This window comes from Schistocerca gregaria, chromosome 3 (assembly GCF_023897955.1).
Source record: "Schistocerca gregaria isolate iqSchGreg1 chromosome 3, iqSchGreg1.2, whole genome shotgun sequence".
NCBI lineage: Eukaryota > Metazoa > Arthropoda > Insecta > Orthoptera > Acrididae > Schistocerca > Schistocerca gregaria.
This window is the reverse complement of record NC_064922.1, coordinates 211,268,642-211,282,110: the sequence shown is the minus strand read 5'-3', so window position 1 is coordinate 211,282,110 and position 13,469 is coordinate 211,268,642. Positions and strand designations below refer to the sequence as shown.

The window sequence follows — 13,469 nt, the reverse complement described above, 5'->3', positions numbered from 1 at the left end:
ATTGGGAAGGGAGTGAGACAGGGTTGTAGTCCCTCCCCGATGTTATTCAATCTGTATATTGAGCAAGCAGTAAAGGAAACAAAAGAAAAATTTGGAGTAGGTATTAAAATCCATCGAGAAGAAATAAAAACTTTGAGGTTCGCCGATGACATCGTAATTCTGTCAGAGACAGCAAAGGACTTGGAAGAGCAGTTGAACGGAATGGATAGTGTCTTGAAAGGAGGATATAAGATGAACATCAACAAAAGCAAAACGAGGATAATGGAATGTAGTCGAATTAAATCGGGTGATGCTGAGGGAATTAGATTAGAAAATGAGACACTTAAAAGTAGTAAAGGAGTTTTGCTATTTGGGGAGCAGAATAACTGATGATGCTCGAAGTAGAGAGGATATAAAATGTAGACTGGCAATGGCAAGGAAAGCATTTCTGAAGAAGAGAAATTTGTTAACATCGACTATTGATGCAAGTGTCAGGAAGTCATTTCTGAAAGTATTTGTATGGAGTGTAGCTATGTATGGAAGTGAAACATGGACGATAAATAGTTTGGACAAGAAGAAAATAGAAGCTTTCGAAATGCGGTGCTACAGAAGAATGTTGAAGATTACATGGGTAGATCACATAACTAATGAGGAAGTATTGAATAGGATTGGGGAGAAGAGAAGTTTGTGGCACAACTTGACCAGAAGAAGGGATCTGTTGGTAGGACATGTTCTGAGGCATCAAGGGATCACCAATTTAGTATTGGAGGGCAGCGTAGAGGGTAAAAATCGTAGAGGGAGACCAAGAGATGACTACACTAACCAGGTTCAGAAGGATGTGGGTTGCAGTGGGTTCTGGGAGATGAAGAAGCTTGCACAGGATAGAGTAGCATGGAGAGCTGCATCAAACCAGTCTCTGGACTGAAGACCACAACAACAACAACATTCATTTTCACCAAATATCATTGCTATCCACACGGTCCTCAGATGCCTAGTTACAGGTAATATTCCCATTAAACTCCTCCTCCAGCACAGACATCACATCCATTGGACACAGAAAGCAATTATGTCTGTCCTCCCAGTCCAGCACATACACACAGAGTGAGTCCCCAGAACGCAGTTTTGGATTACGTCACAGGATGGGTGAGGGGGAGGGGCGACAGTGCCCTCTGGTAGTGGTGCTTTGACCTAGGTCAACTGGACTCCGAACCTCATGGTGAGCACACTGAATGGACCTACTGACTCTGACAACTCAAATTGTTGAAGAAAACAGTGCATACTTACGTCCATCCTTTTCAGCCGCCCAGCACAGACTGAGTCCTTTTCCCACGATTTTCCAGATGGGGAGGAGAGGGGACCAATGCATGCAAAATAAAGACTTACATCCGTCCTCTCTGGCAGCCTAGCACGGACTGAGTGCTTTTCCCATCAATTTCGGGATGGGGAGGGGAGGAGAGGAGTGGAAAGGCAGAAGGGTGATGAGAGGGGAGGGGGAGGGGTGGGTAATTAGGTTAGTGGAGCGAGCCCGATTAACATATTTTCCCGCCAATATTTGAACTTCCCTCCATGAAGTCACTGCAACATTGCCACATAAATGGCCGCCATCTTGGATCCGCCATGTTGAATAAGTCTGGAAACAATGTTGAGTGAGATGATGCCCACTTTGTCCTAATACTGCTGTTGGGTGCCATCACCACATACTCAAATCGCTGACCTGCTATTTATGTGAATTACGTGACCTGTGTGTAGACATCCAATGCAACATAGCTCCACAAACCTACCAACAAACTGTCGGTTCCCTGAGACACGGAATCAGTTATGCATTTCGTTCCAAAGATGGACAAACAAGTTATTAAGCAAGTGGTCACAATGTTTTGCCTCATCTTTGTACATACATGTGAAACAAGTGCAATCTAAAAGCGATACTATTGAGTAAAACTAAAAATCGACCAATCTGACAGGGAAATGGTCTCAGACATAATGTGAATCCAGTCTATACCTTCCTGTCACGTGACTCTCCGTTGTTTGCTATTTGGTAATGCTGTAAATGATCTCCATTGTTTTGTTAATAAGAAAAGCGTAGGCAGAGTTGATGCAATTTCAATACCAAAAATAGAGTGCAAAAATCCTATCCTGCAGTAATCGAGTTACAAAAGCTTAATGGTTTATCAGTCGGCAATATGCTTCATTCTGACCATGCATGCCGAAATATCATTATGTTTGTAGGAGAAGAAATGAAAAAGAATCTTGTTCACTTCCTTGTAGAATCGGGTACAAACTTTAGTATCATGATGGACGAAAGTACAACGGTTTCCAATAAAACTTGCTTAATAATATTTATACGTTTGTCCTTCGAGGGACTTACTTGCGATTATTTTTTGACATTGTTGAATTAGAAAGTGGGACAGGAGAATGCATTTTCAGCGCACTGTTAGCAGCTCTTGAAAAGTATGGCATTACAAACGATGAACTAAAAAACCACCTAGTAGCTATCGCAACAGATGGTGGCTCAACAATGCTTTCACCTTACAAAGGCGTAGCCACTCTACTGCGTAGTAGAGATGGGTCGAACTCGTTCATTCCCGTGAACTAGTGCATTCATTTCACTCTTTGCGTGAAGCGTTCAAATGAAGTAGTTTATTCATGAAGTACGGAAGCCTGGCGAAGTTGCCCAGTTCGCCGCTCAGCTGCGGCTACGCTCGCTTCGCCTCGCTCGTACAATAAAGCTTCGTAATACTTCATAATTTTACCAACAGATGGCCGAATTACGCAGTAACGTGCACGCAACGTTTTGCGCTCTTATAGCGTCTGAGTTGGAGCATGGTCGAAGGGAACAAAGGAAAGATAAACAGAGAAGCGTGTCACATATAAAGAAGGTATTACATTTAATTTTGCTTGACATTTTCTCATGAAGCGCCCAAAAAAGTCTTTATCTGCCAAATTAAACATTATTTGATGTATTCATGGACTGAAAACTAGAGCTACCAACAAAATGCAGTCCAATTTTATGTTCCTTTTAAAATTTAATGCAAAATAGAATGAGTATGTTTACCACTGTTACAAAGTCTATATACTTACGTTAAGTAATTATTCGGGACGTTTTCCTGTTGATTCCCTCCAGATTCAAAAGGCTCTGAGCACTATGGGACTTAACTTCTGAGGTCATCAGTCGCCTATAACTTAGTACTAATTAAACCTAACTAACCTAAGGACATCACACACATCCATGCCCGATGCAGGATTCGAACCTGCGACCGTAGCGGTCGCCCGGTTCCAGACTGTAGCGCCCAGAACCGCACGGCCACTTCGGTCGGCTCTCCAGATTCAAAACGTAAACTGTCACCTGTAGTCATTGGTAAGATTTCGAGTAAAATCCCTTGTTCAGTACCATTAACAAACCTTTTATTTTCATGTTGGCTGTGCGTGCTCACACAGCCAGCTTCTTCGTTTGTATCTTTAATATTCATTTGTATGCAAGCGCTACCAACGGTAGGCTATCCGTAGACGTGAAGTTTAATTGCACCAATAGTCACGGTTAATGATGTCAGCACTGCAGGAAGCAACTGACGCTGCTTTCCCCTCGCCCCTCACCGCCCCAACCCCTCGTAAACCTATCGTTCCCCACAAACACCGCGCGATTCGTCGACAGGCAGTAGAGGGAGGACTGACACGAAGGGAGAATGAGTGACAGCGCCGATGTAGCGGGAGAGGGAGAGGGGAAGAGAGTGAGTGAACGAACTAGAAAAAAGTGTGGAGTGTGCTATCTGTGAAGAGTTTGAAGTACCAGTTCACTGAAATTGAGTGGTTAGTTCACACTTCACTAGAGTGAAGCGTTCATTTGAACGACTCATTCACGAGCTCCCCATCACTACTGCGTAGTCATTTACATAAGGATTTAACTGTGGTTCATTATATGAACCACAAAATGAAATTAACTGTCCACGATGTTGCGAATGATGTAGCAGATGTATACCACATACAGTTTTTCTTTTAGATTCCTTATATTCTGTGTTTTCTCGAAGTCCCAAAAATTAGAGACTACTACAAAGTGCTTGACAAGAATTATCCTCGCAGCTATTAAAACTAGGCCGTATTTTTCGCATACGTTGGATTGCTTCCTCATTTAATGCTGTGCGAGCTTTTCTTGAAAGTCAGAGTTCTCTTGTCCATCTTTTTGAAAAAACTGAGACATGATAGTTCCTGATCAATTCAGGAGAGATCTAAATTTGAAGGTTTACTAAAACATATCACAAAGTGGCTTTTCTGATAGTGCATACGCTTGAATATTGAGTTTCGGCATTAACATCTATATATAAATAATGGTTTAACCATGGTTAACGCCACGGTCCAAACTAGTAACATATATAATTATACCAACCCCCTAAGACATCCCACCCACTGGTAAAAGCACACTGAAGCCTGGTGACATCTGCCATCAGCCAAGGTGCACCGCAAAACAAACAGCAGCCACTTGGATGTATGCATTAGCTCTAACCATTTCCACCCCCACATAGACGCCCAGTTTAAAAATACGCTTTACACAATCCTATGTTGTTGACCATACACCGCAAATTTCCCATGTGAAATGTAGATAGAAATCGTTGCAAACACGCATTTTCACATCGATAAAATATCGTTCTTGTGAAAACCCTCTAACAGTATAGCATAGGCTACATTTCCTGTAGGTATTTTCTCATCAGGTGGAAAAAAATCTGTTCTAATCAGCTTAATATCTGTTATGCCCTGCATCACAGGAGTAGAATATTAAACTCATTTTTGGCTCATGATGGAGTGCTAAGATCTATCTCCATCACAGGAACCTCCCTTAAAACAACCAAATGCGTTGTCACATACGAAGTCTCTTAAGGTAATAGAACAGATAAGTTGTAAATATCAGGTTTATATTACGTATCACTTTATAAATTCGGTAATACATCTCATTTTATTACGATATCGTCTCTCCCCGTGTAGGTGGAAGACTGAGAGTTTCGGTAAAAGATATCACCGCAGGGAAAGAACACCTGATTACCACTCTAACTCAATAATCATACCCGTGGTGCACTAGCCGTCGCTTCCACCGGCCAGACGGTACATCATTGACATCAAATTAATTGGCTAGTTAATTAAATTGATTATGAGAGTCACTTTGCTTGACGAGCAATTTTTTTTTTATTTCTGCAGCCAGGTAGCTGGAGGGAAGACAATGTTCTTTTTGGGGAACATTATTGAGAACCGACATTTGAAGTTGTCCACCTAAGGATTCTATTGCTGGGAACATACATTTGCCTAAGGACCGAGCTATTAAAAGCATGATCAAAATGACTATGTCAGTATCATCCTGAACAAAAAGTGGTCTTGGTTCTACAGGTAGGCCTATACACGAGAGTCGCTGATAGTGTTACGCTTTCTGGTAGAAATGCTGTCTGCGATTTAGAATCAAGTTTCTCCATTCAACCACATACTTGCATTGGACCCTATGGAGACTTCTTTTAATGATTACAGCAACTAGTGAATCATATTCGTGGCACTCTCATACCTCGAAACAAGTGATCTTTTTTCCAACCACTCTGCTAATGAACCCATACAGCAAAACTCATATCTCGAAACTAGTCACCTTTTTCAAACCTATATGCTACTGTAAAACTCCAAAGTGGTTTTAGGCAGTCCCTCTGCATCTTGTGACTCTTGCTCAGTCTCTGTCCCGCCTTCCCTGCCGTTGAGTCCATGTGATTGTTCCAATTTAAGTCAGAGCTGAGCAGACAGCGCTATATCTGCCACCTTCTGGATCCTGAGGAGAAACAGGGTGAGCTGAGTCAGTGCAACAAGACCGTGTTTTGACCACTCAGTGGAAATGGGAACATGTTGTCATGGCTCCACCAACTGTGTACCGTATGAAAGGCCAACACCAAATGAAGCTTTCTCTTGCAACATGAGGTAGTGGAAAAAACAGTGCAAACAGTTGTGGTGGTGTTTGTATCAGGAAAATTAGGAAGACCCCACATCATACAGGAACTTGAAGAAGGGCAAAGATTTTACAGCTGCATTGCTGTGCATCCGAAAACTACATACAGGAGCTGCAGTCTGAAGGAGATCTACATCTCTCACATTACATTCATGTCTGTCACCCAAGCGTTCTCTGTATCATCGTTATTTTCTATCATTCAAAGAGAAAAACTACGATCTATAAAAATTCCACCAACGTCACCCAGTAGAGAACTTACGAAGGGACCTTCTGGGAGGTGCATCGATTTATAAGCTCCCACTTCGCCTGCTGATAGTGTGGGTAGGAATCTATCACACCCTAAAATTGTAGGTGACAATGCGGCCTCGTTTTTGAAATATTGGCTGTTAAAGTTTGGACAGTTATTTATATACAGAAAAGTTTCACGGTTGTGGCAAGTGAGCTAGTAGCCGCGTCATTTGTACTTTCGACATCACGAACATATACGAATGCACGTTCATTTTCGTCACAATTAAAAAAAAAAGAAAAAAGAGTAGCACGTGAGCGAGACTCCCGTCCAGGCGACCCTGGTTCGAGACACGTCTATGCTACTTTTATTTCCTTTTTTTTTTCAAATGTCTGTTTTAGTTCATAATTAATCATGGAAATTACGCAAGGAATTGATTAAAAAGAATTACAAGCCTCTATAAATCAAAATTACACATTGAATGTCAAATTTTGGTCCAATCTTTTGCGTTTTTTTATTTTAACTGGAAATTAAGCGTAATGTAATTTCTTGAAATATTTTATTATTGTTCAATTTTTTTCGTTGTTTTTTCAATTTTCTTCCGTTGAGGTAGGGAATATTAAAAAAATACCAACGAATGAGGGATTAAAAATATGTTTCATTTAATGGAAAATTTAATCGATATTTCCTATATCTTGACGAGTACATTCCGACGGATGATACTTTTAAAAACAATCAAAACATTTGTACTTTCGACACCACGAACATTGCACGAACGCACATTCATTTTCGTCGTAATCGCATCTGTATTTTCTCAAGTCCGCAGGAAACGCCACTGCATTGAAGTTATGGAATACTGTTAAAATAAAAAAAAAAAACGCAAAAGATAGAAACAAAATTTGACATTCAATGTGTAATTTTGATTTATAGACGCTTGTAATTCCTTTTAATCAATTCCTTGCGGAATTTTCATGATTGATTATAAATTAAAACAGGCATTTGAAAAAAAAGGAAACAAAAGTAGCATAGACGCGTCTCGAACCAGGGTTCCCTGGACGGGAGTCTCGCTCGCTTGCCACTTTTTTTTTTTTTTTTTTTTTACATGGCATCCGGCTAGGTCATTTGTTGATCCTTCCACTCAGTTTTTTATTACAGAGGCCAACCATCTCTCTGACCGAGCACGCTGAGCTACCGTGCCGGCACACTCGTTCACTTGCCAGCAGAACCGTGAAACTTTTCTGTATATACAGAGTTGCCCAAACTTCTTTAACAGGCAATATTTCAAAACGAGGCCGCATTGACACCTACAATTTTAGGGTGTCATAGATGCCTACCCACCTATTAGCAGGCGAAGTGGGAGGTCATAGCTCGATGCACCTATCAGAAACTCCCCTCGTCAGTAAGATATTACCACATCTCTCTCTTCTGATGTATTGGGAAACAAATACTGTCTGCATGCTAGCATCGAGTGTATGTGCTGATCCTATTGAATATACGTGCTTTGGTCCATTGGTGCAGGTGGCCAATGATTGAAATCGCTTATACAGACCAGTGTAAAGTTTCGTCGCTGTAGGAGGACCACATGCCACAAACTATCAATCGTAAGAGAGGTATCTGCGTTGTTGTTTGACACATTGATTTTTTTCTGTTGTAACATACCTAAGCAGTGTATGTCTACAGCTTTGTACACTGCCATATATTTTGTTCTCTGCACCGCGACTTCAGGGTCTGTGTCAGGTTCTAAACGCTTTTTGATCCATTGGCTCTGACTGAAAGCAATACATTGCTTGGTGTAAACTATGCTTCTGCTCGCCCAACATACAGGATGATTGAAATAAAACACAGAAGCGGTGTTTCTTATTGACAACAATGTGGAAGACATAGCAACATATGGAGACTGGAGGGGTTTTTCGGCACTAGAGTGTGAAGTGCAATGCTGTCAATATTCCAATGTAAGAAATGTAATTCCAGCACATGACATACATTCTCCCTACAAGTTCTCTACAATAAATTATGGTGACAAACTTTAAAGTGATAAAACTAGTACCTAGCACATCAAAGAAAATATCGATTCTTTGTATCACAAACACCACATAGGTTTCCAGAGGTGTATGACGTCTGCTATTAATGAAGTTCAAACCCGATTACAATTCGGAAATTATGGTATGTTCACAACGATGCTATAAAATGACTCTCGGCATCGAAAATGCATATGAAGACGCAGTGACATCGTACGAGGAAATAAACAACACAATCAGAACCCAGAGGGGATGTAACAGTCTTATTACACCTGAACCACTGCCCATAGTAACCTTCCTTTTGCACATGCAAGTCATGGTCGGATGTTAGATTGTATTGCTCATGTGCGGGATAACATCGCCGTTTCTCCTTGACGCTACGCCTCTAGAAAGCCTCCTCTTTTCACTATTAAGGCATATATGTAGCATCAGTCTACTCTCCTGCTCTGTGTATGTTACTGATGGCTCCCATGACCCAGGCCTCCCACTGGTGGAACCAACTTCAGGCACAGAATACATCTCCGGGTGTAACTCAAGGTGGGCTAACCTTTGAGCCCTGTCCCAGGTATGATGTATGGTGGATCCACCTCTGAACATCGCTCCAAATATAATGCATGGCGGATCCACCTTTAAACCCTACCCCGGACATAGCATATTGTGGATCTGTATCCAGACATCACTCCAGGTATAACGTGTGGTGGATCCACACTCAAACACTAGCTTGGGTCTACTCTGGGTTATGGGAACCATCCGTGACACATGCACAGATACACACATACTGAAAACAGAGCAAAAGCACTGCAACTGCAAGTGACTCGCATGATCAGTTTAATTAATTGGCCTTTCAGTTTGATACCAATGACACAACATCTGGTGGGTGGTAACGATGGCAAGGAAACTATGGTATTATTATTGACTTGGAGTGATAATCAGGTGATTTTTCGTTGCAGTGATATCTTTTAACGAAAATTTCAATCTTCCACCTACACAGGGAAAGACTTTATCGTAATAAAATCAGATGTATTACCGAATTTATAAAGTGATACGTAGTATAAAACTGATATTTACAACTTTTCTGTCCTATTACCTTAAGAGACTTCGTTGTGATGAGAATTTTGGTTGTTTTAAGGGATGTTCGAAAGTGAAGGGGTATCTTATTCAAGAGATAGATCTAAGCACCCTGTCATGAGCCATAAATGAGTTTAATATTATAGTCCTGTGGTGCAGGGTGTAACAGATATCAAGCTGATTAGAAAAGATTTTTTCTACCTGATGAGAAAATACTTGGTGGAAATATAGCCTATGCCTTACTGTTACAGAGTTTCTACAACAAGTAACAAGTGATGTGAAAGCATGTGTATGCACTGATTTCTTGTCCTTGTTAATAACTTGTATAAAAGGGAGAAATCTATATTTCACATGAGAAATTCGACGTGAATGACCAACAATATGGCTCTCTCAGATTGAGTAAAATGTATTTTTTAGACTGGGGGCGGGAGGGGGGGGGGGTGTCTATGCCAGGGTGGAATTGGTTAGAGCTACTGTATACATCCAAGTGAAGCTGTTTGTTTTGGAGGGAATCGGGGCTAGAGGCAGGTGTGGTCACGAGGCTTTGGCGACCAGAAGTAACGGATTAGATGAGTGTGTGACAGGCTGTTAGTTACAATGAATGCACCAACCTGTGTAGTCTTGCCCAGGGCAGTTGGGGCTGGTGATGTGACCAGTGCAGCGGGTGACCAGTGACAGAAACAGATGTGTGTGTTGTATAAGAGAAGATTCAACATGACAGATGTTTGCGGTGGATGATTATTCCCCCCCCCCCTCCCCCTCCCCCCCAGGTAAATTAATTGGTTGACTGCTTGGTGACAGCCGCTCTAACCTCTGAGCATTCAGTATGACAGGCTTGTGGATGCCAGGAGATAGATATGCAGCTCCTGGAATAGCTGCCGCTGTTCTAGGCCTCCTTCGCGGCTGGCATGGATGGAACTACTCTGCATTTGGCGGATGGCGCCCGATTCTCGATCACAAATCTGAGTGATCGGTAGGATCTTTTTTCATCAGATATGTTTAGATGGAAATGTTGTGGTGGAGGAGAGCATTTGTGTTCTCAAATGTAAATTCATCCAAGAATGATCTATTTGTGATGGAAATTTCATTGCTTGATTTGCTTAATGTTTGCATGTGATACTCTTACAATGAAAATATGTTTTCTTATGAAGAAGATCATTGTAAGGTGGTGGTGAGTGTTTTAAGCTATCTATTTGACTCCTGTAAACTGTTAAACAATTAATTTGGTAGAGTAGTGCAAAAGAATTACTTCACTCTATTTCTGATATCGAAATTGCATCAACTCTCCTTTCGTCTCCAGCATTAGCCAATAGAAATATCTCTGAGGAGAGATGAAAACCTCCGTCTGCATCTTTGGAGATGTTGGTTCAGAAAGACAAACAGGTTGAGACTTCTTGAGAGAGACAGAGACAGGAAGCGAGTCTGGTATTTGCTGGTCAACAACATGCCGTCACTTGATGCTCTGTTTGGGGACTGTGTGATCAAGGGAGGGTGATATCTGGTCTGTAGTTGGTGGTATTTAGTAACATGGTCTGTAATTAGGACATTGGGCCGTTTTGAAATTTGTGGCTGCGTCCGCGGTGGCCGTGCAGTTCTGGCGCTGCAGTCCGGAACCGCGGTGCTGCTACGGTCGCAGGTTCGAATCCTGCCTCGGACATGGGTGTGTGTGATGTCCTTAGGTTAGTTAGGTTTAAGTAGTTCTAAGTTCTAGGGGACTTATGACCTAAGATGTTGAGTCCCATAGTGCTCAGAGCCATTTGAACCATTTTTTTTTGGCTGCGTCCTGATCATAGACACTCGTGTGGGAGACCTCAAACAGTGACTACGGTACTGCACTTCATTCATTTCCTAAGTGATTACAGTTATTATGTCATGGTTAGCGTTGGTGGTGGGAGGGGAGGTCAGTTGTGAATTCTACCAAAGAGGGTTAGCCCTGTCTCCTGCAAAAAAATATGTATCAATATATTACTGACTCTGATTTGAATTTCGAGGCTTGAGATCCTTTGTCTTCAGCACAGAGTGAGTCTTTTACCTACAATTTTTTTTTCTTGGGTGGGTGGGGAGAGAGGGAGCGAGGGTTAAGGATGTGGGATGTCCTCTGGTGGTGGCACTGTGAGCGAGCTCATTCGATCACTGCATGTCACGGTGAGCACACACACGAAATTTTTTTCCAGCAGGACAACATCTCCAATCTGCAACAGTGTAATTACTTAATTTGGACATGTAGTTGCTGGATGTGAGTTTTTCCCACCAAATAAAAGAGAGATCCAACCTCTGCAAACTGAATGTTATAAATAAACGCTATATCCTTTGCTATGTAATTGACATTGATTTGAATTTCCTGTCATGATATCCTTCCTCTTCAGCACAGATACAGTCCTCTTCTCACCAGGTTCCAGATTGGGGGGACGGCTGGGGGATTTCCCACACAGGTGGGGTTAATTAATTGATCGATTTAATTAAATAGTCAATCAAACCGACAGATTGGAAGTGGCTATTTGAGTAATTCAGGCCTGGAAGTGTACTTGTATTGGCGAAGGGAGTTCCCAGAGAGGTGTGGGAGGGGGATGGGAGGGGAATGGATGGGGGCTTTCTTGGAAGGATGGATTATTCCCAGGCACTCATAATCCATTTAGTAGAACAACAGGTTAAGGACCTGACAATCAAAAGAGAACAATAGGTTTGCCTCTGAATGTTTGTTTGCCCATGATGTAGGCAACCCACACTAACAAAACCGTTTGATGCCAGCTTTGCCCTACTACTTATGGTTTCCTAGTGTTTAAAATTCTTCTGAACCTCAGGAAAGTTTTTGCATGAACATGAACTTTAAAAAAGGGTAGTTACGAACTCAGGAGTAAGAAAAAAAAAGAGTATCAAAATTAAAAAAAAAAACTGGTAAATCTGGAAAAACTGGAGTATATGGCAACCATAAAAGTGTGTGAAACTTTCTGGCAGATTAAAACTGTGTGCTCTATCAGAGCACTTGCCCACGAAAGGCAAAGGTCCCGAGTTCGAGTCTCGGTTGGGCACACAGTTTTAATCTGTCAGGAAGTTTCATATCAGCGCACACTCCACTGCAGAGTGAAAATCTCATTCTGGAAACATCCTCCAGGCTGAGTCTAAGCCATGTCTCCACAGTATCCTTTCTTTCAGGAGTGCTAGTTCTGCAAGATTCGCTGGAGAGCGTCTGTAAAGTTTGGAAGGTAGGAGACGAGAAACTGGTAGAATTAAAGCTGTGAGGACCGGGCTTGAGTCGTGCTTCGGTAGCTCTGATGGTAGAGCACTTGCACGCGAAAGGCAAAGGCCCCGAATTCGAGTCTCGGTCGGGCACACAGTTTTAATCTGCACAGTCAGCTGCAGAGTGAAAATCTCAATCTATAAAAGTGTGTGTTGAATTTTCATGACAGACGGTCACTGAAGAGGATTATGACGAAAAATTATTAGACGACACTACAAAGCCCAGTACAAAATTGGGTGACCCATTCGCGAAACCTGTCAATGCCTTAAGAACATGAAAGGAGCTCTATAAGTAGGAAATAGCGGGGTGAACTGAAATTCTAAACCACTCGTCAGTGATGCAAATGCCCCTAGAAGGAAAACTTGGTGCCAATATCATAAAACTTGAAGTACCGAGCAATGGAAGAAAGAGATATGGCCAAACAAGTCTTGCTTCATACTGTTTACAACTTCTGGCAGAGTTTACATCCCAGTTTTGAAATATGGCCTGTGTTCAATGATGATTTGGGCAGCCATGTTGTGGAGGTCTGTGGGGCCCATGGTTACTCTGTGAAATGGTTCAAATGGCTCTGAGCACTATGGGACTTAACATCTTAGGTCATCAGTCCCCTAGAACTTAGAACTACTTAAGCCTAACTAACCTAAGGACATCACACACATCCATGCCCGAGGCAGGATTCGAACCTGCGACCGTAGCAGTCGCGCAGCTCCGGACTGAGTGCCTAGAACCGCAAGACCACCGCGGCCGGCTTACTCTGTGAGATCGCATTCCTAACAAGGATTATGTGATCATTTTAGCTGATCAGGTCCATGCCATGCTACAATATTTTGTTTGCCAATGGTGATGCTGTGTTCCGAGATGACAGGGCCTCTCTTCACAGAGCTTGCATCGTCCAGGAATGGTTTTGCGAGCACAAGGATGAATGTCACATCTCACCTGCTGAAAGCAGTCACTAGATCTCAATATTATTGATCCTTT

General features: G+C 42.1%; 1 pseudogene; it reads left to right on the top strand.

Moving 5' to 3' along the window:
* The first annotated feature begins 4,653 nt into the window (after positions 1-4,653).
* On the top strand, positions 4,654-4,808 carry LOC126356827 (U2 spliceosomal RNA; annotated as a pseudogene).
* Positions 4,809-13,469: the final 8,661 nt, after the last annotated feature.